The sequence below is a fragment of the Armigeres subalbatus genome, chromosome 2 (assembly GCF_024139115.2).
Source record: "Armigeres subalbatus isolate Guangzhou_Male chromosome 2, GZ_Asu_2, whole genome shotgun sequence".
Classification (NCBI taxonomy): Eukaryota; Metazoa; Arthropoda; class Insecta; order Diptera; family Culicidae; genus Armigeres; species Armigeres subalbatus.
Genome location: NC_085140.1, coordinates 73650025 through 73665426, shown reverse-complemented (window position 1 = coordinate 73665426; position 15402 = coordinate 73650025).

Below are 15402 nucleotides of genomic sequence, written 5' to 3'. Positions count from 1 at the left end.
GCACTCTCTCTCTCACTGAAAGTAAATGTGTGCTGTGCGCGAAATCTCTTGCTCTTGATACGCACTGGGGAGTATGCCATCTCTGCATACAAGTACTCAGTCGGAGGGATTGTATCGTCTATTGCGAGCAGTGGATCGTAGGATTTGCAACCAACCGTGATTTTCCATGGTGTCTCAATTTCTGCAATGTACTCAAGCACAAGCAGTGTTGTGAAATGTCATTGGCATAAATTTGTCTTATTTTTGAAACCTTTTTCAAAAATACAATATCAAATTATGATGTGTAACGAACTTATAGCGCTTAAAATGTCCCATTACTTTGTCTAATATGGCATTGCTGATAAAATTGTCTGACACGTGGGAGGCAAAATGTTATTTAAAAAGCGACATTTTGAAAAGATTCCACTCATGCCTTAAGCCTTAGCTTTATATTCAGAGCAATGTACCTTTGGTTACAAATATAAGACTAACAGGCTTCTAAAAAAATGTTTAGACAAATTAGGGCACGAGTGAACGAAGAAACGATAAACTTTGGACCGCTAAATGGCAGAAACGCTTTTTACCGAAAAAATATCTAATCAAGCAATGATGGTAATTGGACTCTCCAGTCAAACATTTGTATTCGCTCAATCGATTCATAAATTCATTCAAGATCAACCTTCCCAGGAATTCATATTTTTTGACGCCTTCAACTATTATTAAAATTAAAAACAAGAAATCAAAAAAGAGCTGTTGACAAACTTGGCCTAACATTCGCGATTTTGAACCAACATCAGGCGAATCCTTCTGGCCGGCAACACTTTTCAGTTTTTGTTTCGATTTTCTAAAAATATGGGTTCTTCGGGAAAGTTGACCTCAAACGAATCAAAGAATTGACTGAGACTATAAAAAGAGATACAATGTTTGAAGGGAAAGATGGCAAATAATTGGAATAGGCAGCCAGGAGTACCTGGAGTCACTATGGAGCAGAACTTGATAAGGCAGAAGGTCGGAAAGATGAAGCGTCTCTCTATCGCTCAACCGAATGGACAGAGTTGATAACAATCAGCATCATTTTGTGTGATAACCAGCATGTCTTAGCTCATTTCCGGTGGTCCCAGGTGCGAATTTCAATGCGTTTGATTCGTTCAATAACACCCTTGGAGAGCAAAATAGACAAAATGTCAAGTCCCAAAAACTACTTACTACTAAACCGAATAGACTAACTTCTAAACACAATTCGGCGTCCCGACAATCCAGAATTTCTTTATGATCAATTTGTTGGGTCAACAGACGGTTTCTCAAATATCGTTTGGATATCAACCAACTAAAATATATAATGTGTTATAAATGTGTTCGATATAATGTGTTCGGATCCCAAAGTATTGCTTACTTCTCATACACTCATATAAAAAACATTAACATTTTGAATTTTAGAGAGAGTGTAAATATAAATCCGCGATTTTCGCGACAACGTTTAACGGAACCGCGATTTTCGCGACTGGAAGAGCGAATCCGCGACAAATCCGCGAAATCCGCGACTGTTGTAACAGCCCTGGATTTGCCTTACGGTAGAGTTCATCCCTGATTTTAAATACTGTCGTCGGGAGTGACAATGGGTCTATGGACCTAGGATATTCTTGCGTGTCAACTACAGTACATCACATTTGCCTGGACCCCAAGGGCGCCAGGAAATGTCACTGCGGACATATCAGCTGGGACACTATATTGGTCCCCCTGGCCGATGTCAAAGCCTGGTAAAGTAAGATCGTCAGTCCGTACCGGCAGCACCAGAGTCTCATACAATTTTGAAGGGAGGCCCTTCCGGACACAATGTGATATCTGTGGGGTCCAACATTCCGTTGAGAATATAATTTGCTGGTGTCTTCAACTCGAATTTCGCTGGTCCTACGATATACCATCCACCATTCATGACGCCCAAGCTGACTGTACTGCTACTGTAGCTAGCTGCCCTATACTTATTTATTTATTATCAGACTAAGGCCGGAGTGGCCTGTGCTGCACATAAAAGTCTTCTCCATTCACCTCGGTCCATGGCTGCACTTCGCCAACCACGCAGTCTGCGGAGGGTCCGCAAATCGTCCTCCACCTGATCGATCCACCTTGCCCGCTGTGCACCTCGCCTTCTTGTTCCCGTCGGATCGTTGTCGAGAACCATTTTCATCGGATTACTGTCCGACATTCTGGCTACGTGCCCGGCCCACCGCAGTCTTCCGATTTTCGCGGTGTGAACGATGGATGGTTCTCCCAACAGCTGATGCAACTCGTGGTTCATTCGCCTCCTCCACGTACCGTCCGCCATCTGCACCCCACCATAGATGGTACGCAACACTTTCCTTTCAAAAACTACCAGTGCGCGTTGGTCCTCCACGAGCATCGTCTAGGTCTCGTGTCCGTAGAGAACTACCGGTCTAATGAGCGTTTTGTAGATTGTCAGTTCGGTACGGCGGCGAACTCTATTCGATCGGAGCGTCTTACGGAGTCCAAAGTACGTACGATTTCCAGCCACTATGCGCCTCCGAATTTCTCTGCTGGTATCGTTATCGGCGGTCACCAGTGAGCCCAAGTAAACAAATTCTTCTACCACCTCGATTTCGTCACTACCGATAGAAACTCGTGGTGGGTGGCTTACATTGACCTCTCTTGAGCCTCTTCCTATTATGTACTTCGTCTTCGACGTATTGATGACTAGTCCAATCCGTTTAGCTTCGCTTTTCAGTCTGATGTAGGCTTCCTCCATCCTCTCAAAGTTACGTGCCATGATATCAATGTCGTCGGCGAAACCAAATAACTGGACGGACTTCGTGAAAATCGTACCACTCGTGTCAATCCCTGTCCTTCGTATTACTCCCTCCAAAGCGATGTTGAATAGCAGACACGAAAGACCATCACCTTGCCGTAACCCTCTACGCGTTTCGAAGGGACTCGAGAATGCCCCTGAAACTCGAACTACGCACATCACCCGATCCATCGTCGCCTTGATCAACCGTATCAGTTTATCCGGAAATCCGTTTTCGTGCATTAGCTGCCATAGCTGGTCCCGATCGATTGTATCATATGCGGCTTTGAAGTCGATAAATAGATGATGTGTGGGCACGTTGTATTCGCGGCATTTCTGCAATACCTGACGTATGGCGAACACCTGGTCTGTGGTAGAGCGTTTACCCATAAATCCCGCCTGGTACTGCCCCACGAACTCTCTTGCTATTGGTGTTAGTCGGCGGCATAAAATTTGGGAGAGTACCTTGTAGGCGGCGTTCAGCAATGTGAATGCGCGGTAGTTGCTACAATCCAGCTTATCGCCCTTTTTGTAGATGGGACACACGACACCTTCCATCCACTCCTGCGGCAGAACCTCATCCTCCTAAACCTTGGTAATCACCCAATGTAGCGCTCTAGCCATATCGCCATTCAGGTGCTCTTCGTAGTGCTGCTGCCACCTTTGGATCACCTCACGCTCGTTCGTAAGAAGGTTCCCGTTTATGTCCTTACACATATCGGGCTGTGGCACGTGGCCCTTACGTGAACGGTTCAACTTCTCATAGAACTTTCGTGCGTTATTAGCGCGGTACAGTTCCTCCGTCTCTTCACGGTCTCGATCTTCCTGCTGGCGCTTTTTCCTCCGGAAAATCGAGTTTTGTCTGTTCCGCGCCCGTTTGTATCGTGCCTCGTTCGCCCTCGTGCGGTGTTGCAGCAATCTCGCCCATGCTGCATTCTTCTCCTCAACTAACTGCTCACATTCGCCGTCATACCAGTCGTTTCTCTGATCCGGAGCCACCGTGCCTAGTGCAGCGGTTGCGGTGCTTCCAATGGCGGATCGAATATCTCTCCAGCCATCTTCAAGAGATGCTGCGCCTAGCTGTTCTTCCGTTGGGAGTGCCACTTCCAGCTGCTGCGCGTAGTCTTGGGCTAGCCTACCGTCTTGTAGCCGTCCAATGTTTAGCCGCGGCGGACGACTCCGACGCGTGTTGATCACCGTCGAGAGTTTTGAGCGCAGACATACTGCAACTAGGTAGTGGTCGGATTCAATATTCGCACTGCGGTAAGTGCGTACGTTCGTGATGTCGGAGAAGAATTTGCCGTCGATTAGAACGTGGTCGATTTGGTTTTCCGTTTCTTGGTTAGGTGATCTCCATGTGGCCTTTGGGATATTTTTGCGGGGAAAGAAGGTGCTTCGGACTACCATTCCGCGGGAGGCTGCGAAGTTTATGCATCGTTGGCCGTTGTCATTCGATACGGTGTGCAGACTATCCGGTCCGATGACCGGTCTATACATTTCCTCCCTTCCTACCTGTGCGTTCATGTCACCGATGACGATTTTAACGTCCCGCAGTGGGCATCCATCGTATATCTGCTCCAGCTGTGCGTAGAACGCTTCTTTCTCGTCGTCGGGTCTCCCTTCGTGTGGGCAGTGCACGTTGATGATGCTATAGTTGAAGAATCGGCGTTTTATCCTCAGCTTGCACATCCTTGCGTTGATTGGCTGCCACCCAATCACGCGTTGGCGCATCTTTCCCAGCACTATGAAGCCGGTTCCCAGCTCGTTGGTGGTGCCACAGCTTTGGTAGAAGGTAGCCGCTCGATGCCCGCTTTTCCACACTTTCTGTCCTGTCCAGCAGATTTCCTGCAGCGCTACGACATCGAAGTTGCGGGGATGCTGCCCTATACACCAATCCTTAAAAGATGTAGGAAAGTACCACAAGATTCAGATGCTAGCTTGGGCCTCCCGTTCTGGTAAAACCTGGTACGTTCCACAGAGATTTGCCTCCCTGAATTGTCAGGGTAAGTCCCCTCTCATCAGTTACCAAGCTATCCGGACACCTCGTCCCGGGTCATATGGTCATATATCCACAATAAGAAAGGTTCCCTCTCAATTTCGTTTAATATCGCTCCATTCCGTTTTCCATCGTGCGATAATATCCTACCTCACAGGACCACGAAATCTATCGCTTGAAGAGTCTTTACGCGCTTGTTATTTTCTTTCACTGTGCGCTCAATAACTTTATGAAACCCCTTCGATCTGAAGTAGCTTTTATTCCTTAGTCGGCTATGAAACGATGTTATTCACCAAGATTTAGTCCGATTACCTGCAGCGCTCTTCATCATTGGATGAGCGAATCTCAGCTACACTATAACTGCACCCAACCAGGGGATGGCAGATTTTAATACAGTTCTGCATAAGAACCTTACAGAAACTGTATAATAATTGGGCATATACAATTCTGTAAGCTTTTTATACAAATATTGTATTAAAATAATACAGATTTGTATTATTTTAATACAATATTTGTATAAAAAGCTTACAGAATTGTATATGCCCAGATTTTATACAATAATTGTCAGATTTGTTTTTTGGGTGTGGCCACTAATGACAATTTGGCCTAATAACCTTTCGTCTTATTGACCATTTGGCCTAATGGCCATTCGGCCCAATGTCCTTTTCAAACGATTTAGTTTTCCTACCTTCAGCAGGTTAGTGAGAGCGATGAGCCAATCTCACTCCGTAGACCAATTGACAACACATATGGCGGTATTTAATATCAAGGCATTAACATCGAACGTTTCGTGCAATTTCATAGGTGGTACAAGCTAAAACTATTGCATAATAGTGTAGGACCACTTCTATCCGTTACCACATTATTTGATTTGGGACTAATCATTAGACCTCTTAAATGAAAGTAAGGCACTCTCCAGCAATCGAGAATACTCCTGGCCACGTGCTCGCGAATGCTAAGGAAGAGAGAGGATGTTTGGAACTCAAGAATGATGTAGGGGAAGAGGCCCCAAAACGCCTTTCGGGTATTCGCTTATATTTACCATGTTTGAGATAGCCTCAATAAAACTAGACGTGAAATTATGTAGGTTAGGCGAAAAATGTGTCAAAATAATAGATAGGAATGTGAGAAAAACTGAAATTTTTACATTTTGATGAAACATCTAACATTTCGGCTAGGCAAAACGCCCTAGTGGATCTAACCTTCAATGTACTCGCGTCTCCACGCACTGTCCATACCAGAATGTTGATGTGCCGACACGTGGTACGTTGTTCCCTAAGAGTTGCCGGCTAAAAGGCGTTTTGCCTCATGAGTATTCCGGTAACGAAACATCACCACTTTTTTGAAATGTGAATATTATCAATATGATTGAGATTTTTTTCTAATTTTAATATGGCATCATCTAGCTATATTGTCTAACTGTTGCGTGAGGTAGAAACACCCATGAAAATCGTTATAGCTAAGGCATACAGTGGGTCCAAAAAGTATTCGTCTAGCTGCATATTCTTTAGTAAAATGTAAAACTTAGGCGTGATAGAAGTGAAATCAAAAAACTTTCTTCTAAATTTGGTAGAAAACTTATCAACACATGATTATTATTCAAAAACAAATAGAAATTTCTATTACTTTTTCTGGTATTTAGAGAATATCTAAATTTCATCAATTTCGCTCGCTCAAAAAGTATTCGTCTATTCAGAAAATAATCGAGTGAAACACGAATATAATAATTTTATTCGCATGTAGTTACACTAACACACTCTAGTGATGTCTAGCAACATTTTTGTCAATATTCAATGACAGATCAAATAATGTTTTTGTTTTGTTTGAACTTGGCGCGGAAAATAGAAGCACCATGGGTGAGAAAAGTAAAAAGATGAGTCCAAATGAAAAAAAAAACTTATTCTACGCCTGCATAATTAGTGCAAGTTGACTTATGACTTTGCAAGAAATGTGGGTAGACCATGGGTAGCAAGAATTCAACCATTTAATTGGTGATTGATCTCATCAGCGCCACAAAAATCTATCAAAACAAATAACAGAGTGGTCGTCAGCGATGATAAACTGATAACGATGAGCGATTTATTGTACGGAAAATAAAAAAAATCTTTAAAAACGAGTTCACCCTTATAGGCAGGTGAGTTGGAGAGAAAAAGTGCCCAGATATGAACCAATACGAACAGAAATACCTGTGAAAAGTATGGGTATTATGGGCGAGTATCACGGAAGAAAATTCAAGTGAGCCATCCAATTATCAAAAACAGTTCGATTTCAGCTAAAAATATCGCTGGAAGAAGGATGACTTTCTGAATCAAGTCATGTAATCTGACGAAAGCAAATACAGCATATTTGGATCAAATGGCCGATGGCGGAAAAGGAATATTGAGATACAGCCGCATAATCTCTTTTGAGCAGTAAAGCATGGTGGGGGCTCCGTCATAGTCTCTGAGGTGCTTGAGCGCAACCGGTGTGGGAAAATTTCACATTATTGAAGGAATTATGTATCACAAAATGTTCATCCGCATTTTGAAACAAAATTTTAACGCCAGTGCTGAAAAATTGGGCTTACAGGGAACATACATCTTACGGGGTGATAATTACCTCAAGCACACGGCCCAAAGTACTGAGCTGTAGCAACTCTATAATACCCCAATCAACTCAAAACGCCTCCTCAGAGCCCAGATATGAATCCAATTTAACTCCATTGGAAGGTTCTGGACGACAAACTTTTCGTGAAATTCGTGAAAGTCATATTTCCAACAACAACGAATTGAAATTAGTGTTGAAAGAAGAATGGAAGAATATTCCGTCCCCCGTTACGGCTAATTTGGTCATTTCCGTGCCACAAGAACTACAGCCCGTCATAGATACACAGGGGAATCCAACAAAATATTGAATTCCATTCTACAACTCTTGTTTTCGTTTCAAAAGCGCGCTAAACCTGAATAGACGAATACTTTTTGAGCCCGTATTTAATGAATTGTTATGTTTTGTTACCTTTGTTTTTGTTATTGTTTTATTTTTCTGTTTGATTTTTAACAATAAAGATGAATTGATTAATTTGCTACACAATGTAATCGATAGTTGTATTTTTTTTCGCTTACTAGATTCTATCTTTGACATTTTCTAGAAAACACACAGCTATTCGTCTACACTTTTTGGACTCACTGTAAAAGCAGTCTATGCTTAGCTAGGGCATATTGCCCCTCCTTCCCCTATAGAGAAGTCTACGACCTCTCATAATTGCCACGATAAGTTGGTTTAGTTTGGAGTACTGTAAACAAATCAGCAATAGACATGTGACTCACAAAATACCAATCTACTTTTCCGGGAAAAGCAAGGCACATTCAACTATTGACACTGAGCTAACAACTCACATACAAGTGCCTGAACAAAGACAGTCACTCTGCCTTTTCTCAAAAGTAATGAATCCTGTTCGTCCAGGTAAACAATCATCCGAATTCTACGGCCCTCATGGGCATGCGTGCGTGTGCTTGCTGCTACTTATCTCCATCATCGAGAGGTCCGCCGATGGCTGTCCCATGCCGTATGTGATGGGTAATGTGTTTCTGTGCAGCGCGCAGGAAGAGGAGAGATAATTTGATAAAAATTATGGCCGCGCACAATCATGACAGGTAGGTATTAATTTAATTGTAATTATTAGCAACGTTTGGGCTCCACACAACTCGAACAGCTGGGCCTGTTTCCCGCGAGTTATGACCGGAATTAAATTCCTTTTTTTTTTCAGTTTTCGGAGCTTTGGTAAAAGTATAAGACAAGTTTTGACGCAGTGCACCTTGTTTCAAAAACTCAACAATCCTTTGCACGGTGGATCATTTGATGACCGGAGGCAAAAACATTGGCTAGATGGCATGATTGCAGCGCAGAAGTAAGTTTCCACAAATTTGTAACGGCTGCCTCGGATGAAGATGATGATGGCTCGTCAGCGTTGTAAAAAGTTTAATTGAAGTCATTTGGAAACGTTTGCGTTTTTGTTTGATTGTCGAATGATGTGCGCGATGAAAGCATGAACGAACGGTAAATTATTTTAACACGTTGTTGAACAGTTTTTGTTGAGATGAAGAAAGTTTAGGGCTGGAGCTGAACCGGTACCAGGATTGGGACTGGGACTGGCAATTGAACGAGGACTAGAACAAGGACTGAGATAAGAGATGGAACAAGGGCATGAACTAGGACTGGGACTATGAGAAGGTATGGCAGTGACTAGGATGTTTGGATTAATTTTGCCTTAATTTTTTCTCAATATTTTGGAATAATAATTCCAACTCCTGATTGGATTGAAAACCGTTTTAAACCTTCCCTTTCCATTGGCACACAATTATGCAAATCAAACAAAATCCCGGTCGCAAACTAGGAATCACCTTATTAACGAGCCAGAGCTGCAACGCCGTGGGTTCTTCTCACAGAGCTTAGGCAGTCAACATCACCGTAAATCCGCATGTTTGCAGTCACCTTTTGTCCTCGCCACAGGCAGCCAGCATAGACATCATAAATGACAACCTTCTGTTGTGACTTTGTTGTGTTGCATATTTGCGTTTGCGAAAACATTGCAACCGCGCTGAAGGGGGAAGCAAAAGGCAGGAGATCCGCAAGGGTCCGTACTACCTGTTTCCCGTGCTACTGCAGCAGTACAGCAGCAGCCCAGCAGGGTAATTAATGATTATTTTTGCACTTCACTTTCGCTTCCTGTCTCGTCTCTACTGTGTTGTGCTTTCACTTCACTATGTTTTGCATGTTGCATTCTGTTGCTGTTTTTTCGGTGAAATGCTATTCAAGGAGGGCTTTTTCCGGCTCCGTCAGGGGTTTTTGCGGTGGGCTTCCGTGCATTCACGTTCAAGAGGGCGTACTTTTTTGCACGAGAAGGGACGATTGCAGATGGGTGCTTTGTGATGGAAATTCAGATATTCTGCTGGCTTTGAAAAGTTACAACCGAGCTATTGGGGTTTGACTTTTCAGAGCATGATAATTATCCAATTTCGAGCTATTAAGTTTTATGTTTGTTTGTGGATTATGTGATTCAGTGCGTTGATTAATTGATGGTTTATGAACTGTAGCATTCATGATTATGTCGCGTAGATTAAGCAAACTTGAAGCGGTGTACGTATCAGGGAAATAGTTCATCAAACATCTTTTTGGAAGACGGCCTTACTGTTGAAGTCAAAATACGTATCTGTCAAGGTACAATCAAGTGATGGAATCAAATGGGATAGTACGAACTCGTCTTATGACAAGGGAATGATCATTATTTATTACAAATAAAGCATAACATCTAATTGCTTGCAAATTAGCCATTTCATAAACATCCTCGAGACGGTATGCAACACTAAATGATTGAGTCCCCTCTTGCGGCTACTTACGCCATTTACAGTGAAAATGAGCCCCGACTACCATCGTTCCCAAAAAAATATCCTCTTGGGTAGATAAATGATACGACAGCGCTAATAATAATCCTCCTCCGTTGAACGAAAAACAACAAGTGATCCAACCGGGAGCCTCATCAGAGGACAGACTTCCGAACGAAACGCTGGACTGAGAGAAGGTCGGAACTGTGGTGGAAGGTGATTTTCGCTTCTTGGTAAAACCACCGGAAAAGCCTCAAATAACACGCTGCCTAATTACATTTTCGCCAGTGATCCGCTTTCACACAGAACAGTTCATCTCAACGATACCTTCTTGTCTCACCGCGGGGTTCGGCAAAAAACGAGTGGATGAGAAGAACAATCATGAACTAGAGCCGGGGCGATTAACATGAAAATATTAACGGTGAACGAGACAACAGTGGGTGGGGATCATAAAACAGCTCGTTTCAGCACAATTAATGATAAGTAAAGAAACGAGGATTTAGCAAAAAGTCGACGTTTTTTGGAGAGGGAAACAGCTTCGTTTTTGTTCTGTTGAAGAAGTTCGCCAAAAATACCTTAAATCCTATATAGTCGCAGATGTTACACATTTTTCAAGGATATGTGTAGCTATTAATAATGACTATTCTCAAAGGTTTTGGAATCGAATCAGAAGGAATTATAAATTAAATCCGATGGTGTTGGCAGCCGCAGTAAATCTTAAAAGACTTCGATGAAAATCTTCAAAAATTCTAAAAAGATTTCAAGCCCTTTTAATGTACGATCTATTCGGGATTTCATTCGATATTCGATTTAGTAGTCAAGCCAATAATCTTTTTCATTTCTTTTTTTATCTATTCTATTGTCACCTCTGAAGAATCTTTTTGAAAAACCTATCTGGTGATCTATCCAGGAATTCATCAAAGATTCAACCCGGGATTTCAACCGGAGTTTCAACCGAAAAACTATACTGGGTTCCATCCAAAACACATGCGGGATTCTATCAGAAATTCATCCAGGATTTCATCCGAATTCTATCCGGGATCAAATCGGGAATCCATTCGGGATTCCATTCGGAATCCTTTCGGGATTCCATTCGGAATCCTTTCGGGATTCCATCCGGAATCCATCCGGGATTCCATCCGGAATCCATCCGGGATTCCATCCGGAATCCATCCGGGATTCCATCCGGAATCCATCCGGGATTCCATCCGGAATCCATCCGGGATTCCATCCGGAATCCATCCGGGATTCCATCCGGAATCCATCCGGGATTCCATCCGGAATCCATCCGGGATTCCATCCGGAATCCTTTCGGGATTCCATCCGCAATCTTTTCAGGATTCCATCCGGAATCCTTTCGGGATTCCATCCGGAATCCTTTCGGGATTCCATCCGGAATCTTTTCGGGATTCCATCCGGAATCCTTTCGGAATTCCATCCGGAATCCTTTCGGAATTCCATCCGGAATCCTTTCGGGATTCCATCCGGAATCCTTTCGGGATTCCATCCGGAATCCTTTCGGGATTCCATCCGGAATCCTTTCGGGATTCCATCCGGAATCCTTTCGGGATTCCATCCGGAATCCTTTCGGGATTCCATCCGGAATCCTTTCAATTCCATCCGCAATCCTTTCGGGATTCCATCCGGAATCTATCGGATTCCATCCGGAATCCTTTCAATTCCATCCGGAATCCTTTCGGGATTCCATCCGGAATCCTTTCGGGATTCCATCCGGAATCCTTTCGATTCCATCCGGAATCCTTTCGATTCCATCCGGAATCTTTTCGGGATTCCATCCGGAATCCTTTCGAATTCCATCCGGAATCCTTTCGGAATTCCATCCGGAATCCTTTCGATTCCATCCGGAATCCTTTCAGGATTCCATCCGGAATCCTTTCGGGATTCCATCCGGAATCCTTTCGGATTCCATCCGGAATCCTTTCGATTCCTTCCGGAATCCTTTCGGGATTCCATCCGGAATCCTTTCAGGATTCCATCCGGAATCCTTTCGAGATTCCATCCGGAATCCTTTCAGATTCCATCCGGAATCCTTTCGGGATTCCATCCGGAATCCTTTCGGGATTCCATCCGGAATCCTTTCGGAATTCCATCCGGAATCCTTTCGGGATTCCATCCGGAATCCTTTCGGGATTCCATCCGGAATCCTTTCGGGATTCCATCCGGAATCCTTTCGGGATTCCATCCGGAATCCTTTCGGGATTCCATCCGGAATCCTTTCGGGATTCCATCCGGAATCCTTTCGGGATTCCATCCGGAATCCTTTCGGGATTCCATCCGGAATCCTTTCGGGATTCCATCCGGAATCCTTCGATTCCATCCGGAATCCTTTCGATTCCATCCGGAATCCTTTCGGGATTCCATCTGGAATCCTGTCGGAATTCCATCCGGAAGCCTGTCGTGATTCCATCCGGAATCCTTTCGGGATTCCATCCGGAATCCTTTCGGGATTCCATCCGGAATCTTTTCGGGATTCCATCCGGAATCCTTTCGGCGTCCCATCCGGCATCCTTGTCGCATTCCATCCGGAATCCGTTCGGGATTCCATCCGGAATCCTTTCGGGATTACATCCGGAATCCTTTCGGGATTCCATCCGGAATCGTTTCGGGATTCCATCCGGAATCCTTTCGGGATTCCATCCGGAATCCTTTCGGGATTCCATCCGGACTCCTTTCAGTTCCATCCGGAATCCTTTCAGGATTCCATCCGGAATCCTTTCGATTCCATCCGGAATCCTTTCGGGATTCCATCCGGAATCCTTTCGGGATTCCATCCGGAATCCTTTCGGGATTCCATCCGGGTAAACAATCATCCGAATTCTACGGCCCTCATGGGCATGCGTGCGTGTGCTTGCTGCTACTTATCTCCATCATCGAGAGGTCCGCCGATGGCTGTCCCATGCCGTATGTGATGGGTAATGTGTTTCTGTGCAGCGCGCAGGAAGAGGAGAGATAATTTGATAAAAATTATGGCCGCGCACAATCATGACAGGTAGGTATTAATTTAATTGTAATTATTAGCAACGTTTGGGCTCCACACAACTCGAACAGCTGGGCCTGTTTCCCGCGAGTTATGACCGGAATTAAATTCCTTTTTTTCAGTTTTCGGAGCTTTGGTAAAAGTATAAGACAAGTTTTGACGCAGTGCACCTTGTTTCAAAAACTCAACAATCCTTTGCTCGGTGGATCATTTGATGACCGGAGGCAAAAACATTGGCTAGATGGCATGATTGCAGCGCAGAAGTAAGTTTCCACAAATTTGTAACGGCTGCCTCGGATGAAGATGATGATGGCTCGTCAGCGTTGTAAAAAGTTTAATTGAAGTCATTTGGAAACGTTTGCGTTTTTGTTTGATTGTCGAATGATGTGCGCGATGAAAGCATGAACGAACGGTAAATTATTTTAACACGTTGTTGAACAGTTTTTGTTGAGATGAAGAAAGTTTAGGACTGGAGCTGAACCGGGACCAGGATTGGGACTGGGACTGGCAATTGAACGAGGACTAGAACAAGGACTGAGATAAAAACTGGAACAAGGGCATGAACTAGGACTGGGACTATGGGAAGGTATGCGACAGTGACTAGGATGTTTGGATTAATTTTGCCTTAATTTTTTCTCCATATTTTGGAATAATAATTCCAACTCCTGATTGGATTGAAAACCGTTTTAAACCTTCCCTTTCCATTGGCACACAATTATGCAAATCAAACAAAATCCCGGTCGCAAACTAGGAATCACCTTATTAACGAGCCAGAGCTGCAACGCCGTGGGTTCTTCTCACAGAGCTTAGGCAGTCAACATCACCGTAAATCCGCATGTTTGCAGTCACCTTTTGTCCTCGCCACAGGCAGCCAGCATAGACATCATAAATGACAACCTTCTGTTGTGACTTTGTTGTGTTGCATATTTGCGTTTGCGAAAACATTGCAAACCGCGCTGAAGGGGGAAGCAAAAGGCAGGAGATCCGCAAGGGTCCGTACTACCTGTTTCCCGTGCTACTGCAGCAGTACAGCAGCAGCCCAGCAGGGTAATTAATGATTATTTTTGCACTTCACTTTCGCTTCCTGTCTCGTCTCTACTGTGTTGTGCTTTCACTTCACTATGTTTTGCATGTTGCATTCTGTTGCTGTTTTTTCGGTGAAATGCTATTCAAGGAGGGCTTTTCCGGCTCCGTCAGGGGTTTTTGCGGTGGGCTTCCGTGCATTCACGTTCAAGAGGGCGTACTTTTTTGCACGAGAAGGGACGATTGCAGATGGGTGCTTTGTGATGGAAATTCAGATATTCTGCTGGCTTTGAAAAGTTGCAACCGAGCTATTGGGGTTTGACTTTTCAGAGCATGATAATTATCCAATTTCGAGCTATTAAGTTTGATGTTTGTTTGTGGATTATGTGATTCAGTGCGTTGATTAATTGATGGTTTATGAACTGTAGCATTCATGATTATGTCGCGTAGATTAAGCAAACATGAAGCGGTGTACGTATCAGGGAAATAGTTCATCAAACATCTTTTTGGAAGACGGCCTTACTGTTGAAGTCAAAATACGTATCTGTCAAGGTACAATCAAGTGATGGAATCAAATGGGATAGTACGAACTCGTCTTATGACAAGGGAATGATCATTATTTATTACAAATAAAGCATAACATCTAATTGCTTGCAAATTAGCCATTTCATAAACATCCTCGAGACGGTATGCAACACTAAATGATTGAGTCCCCTCTTGCGGCTACTTACGCCATTTACAGTGAAAATGAGCCCTGACTACCATCGTTCCCAAAAATATCCTCTTGGGTAGATAAATGATACGACAGCGCTAATAATAATCCTCCTCCGTTGAACGAAAAACAACAAGTGATCCAACCGGGAGCCTCATCAGAGGACAGACTTCCGAACGAAACGCTGGACTGAGAGAAGGTCGGAACTGTGGTGGAAGGTGATTTTCGCTTCTTGGTAAAACCACCGGAAAAGCCTCAAATAACACGCTGCCTAATTACATTTTCGCCAGTGATCCGCTTTCACACAGAACAGTTCATCTCAACGATACCTTCTTGTCTCACCGCGGGGTTCGGCAAAAAACGAGTGGATGAGAAGAACAATCATGAACTAGAGCCGGGGCGATTAACATGAAAATATTAACGGTGAACGAGACAACAGTGGGTGGGGATCATAAAACAGCTCGTTTCAGCACAATTAATGATAAGTAAAGAAACGAGGATTTAGAAAAAAGGTCGACATTTTTTGGAGAGGGA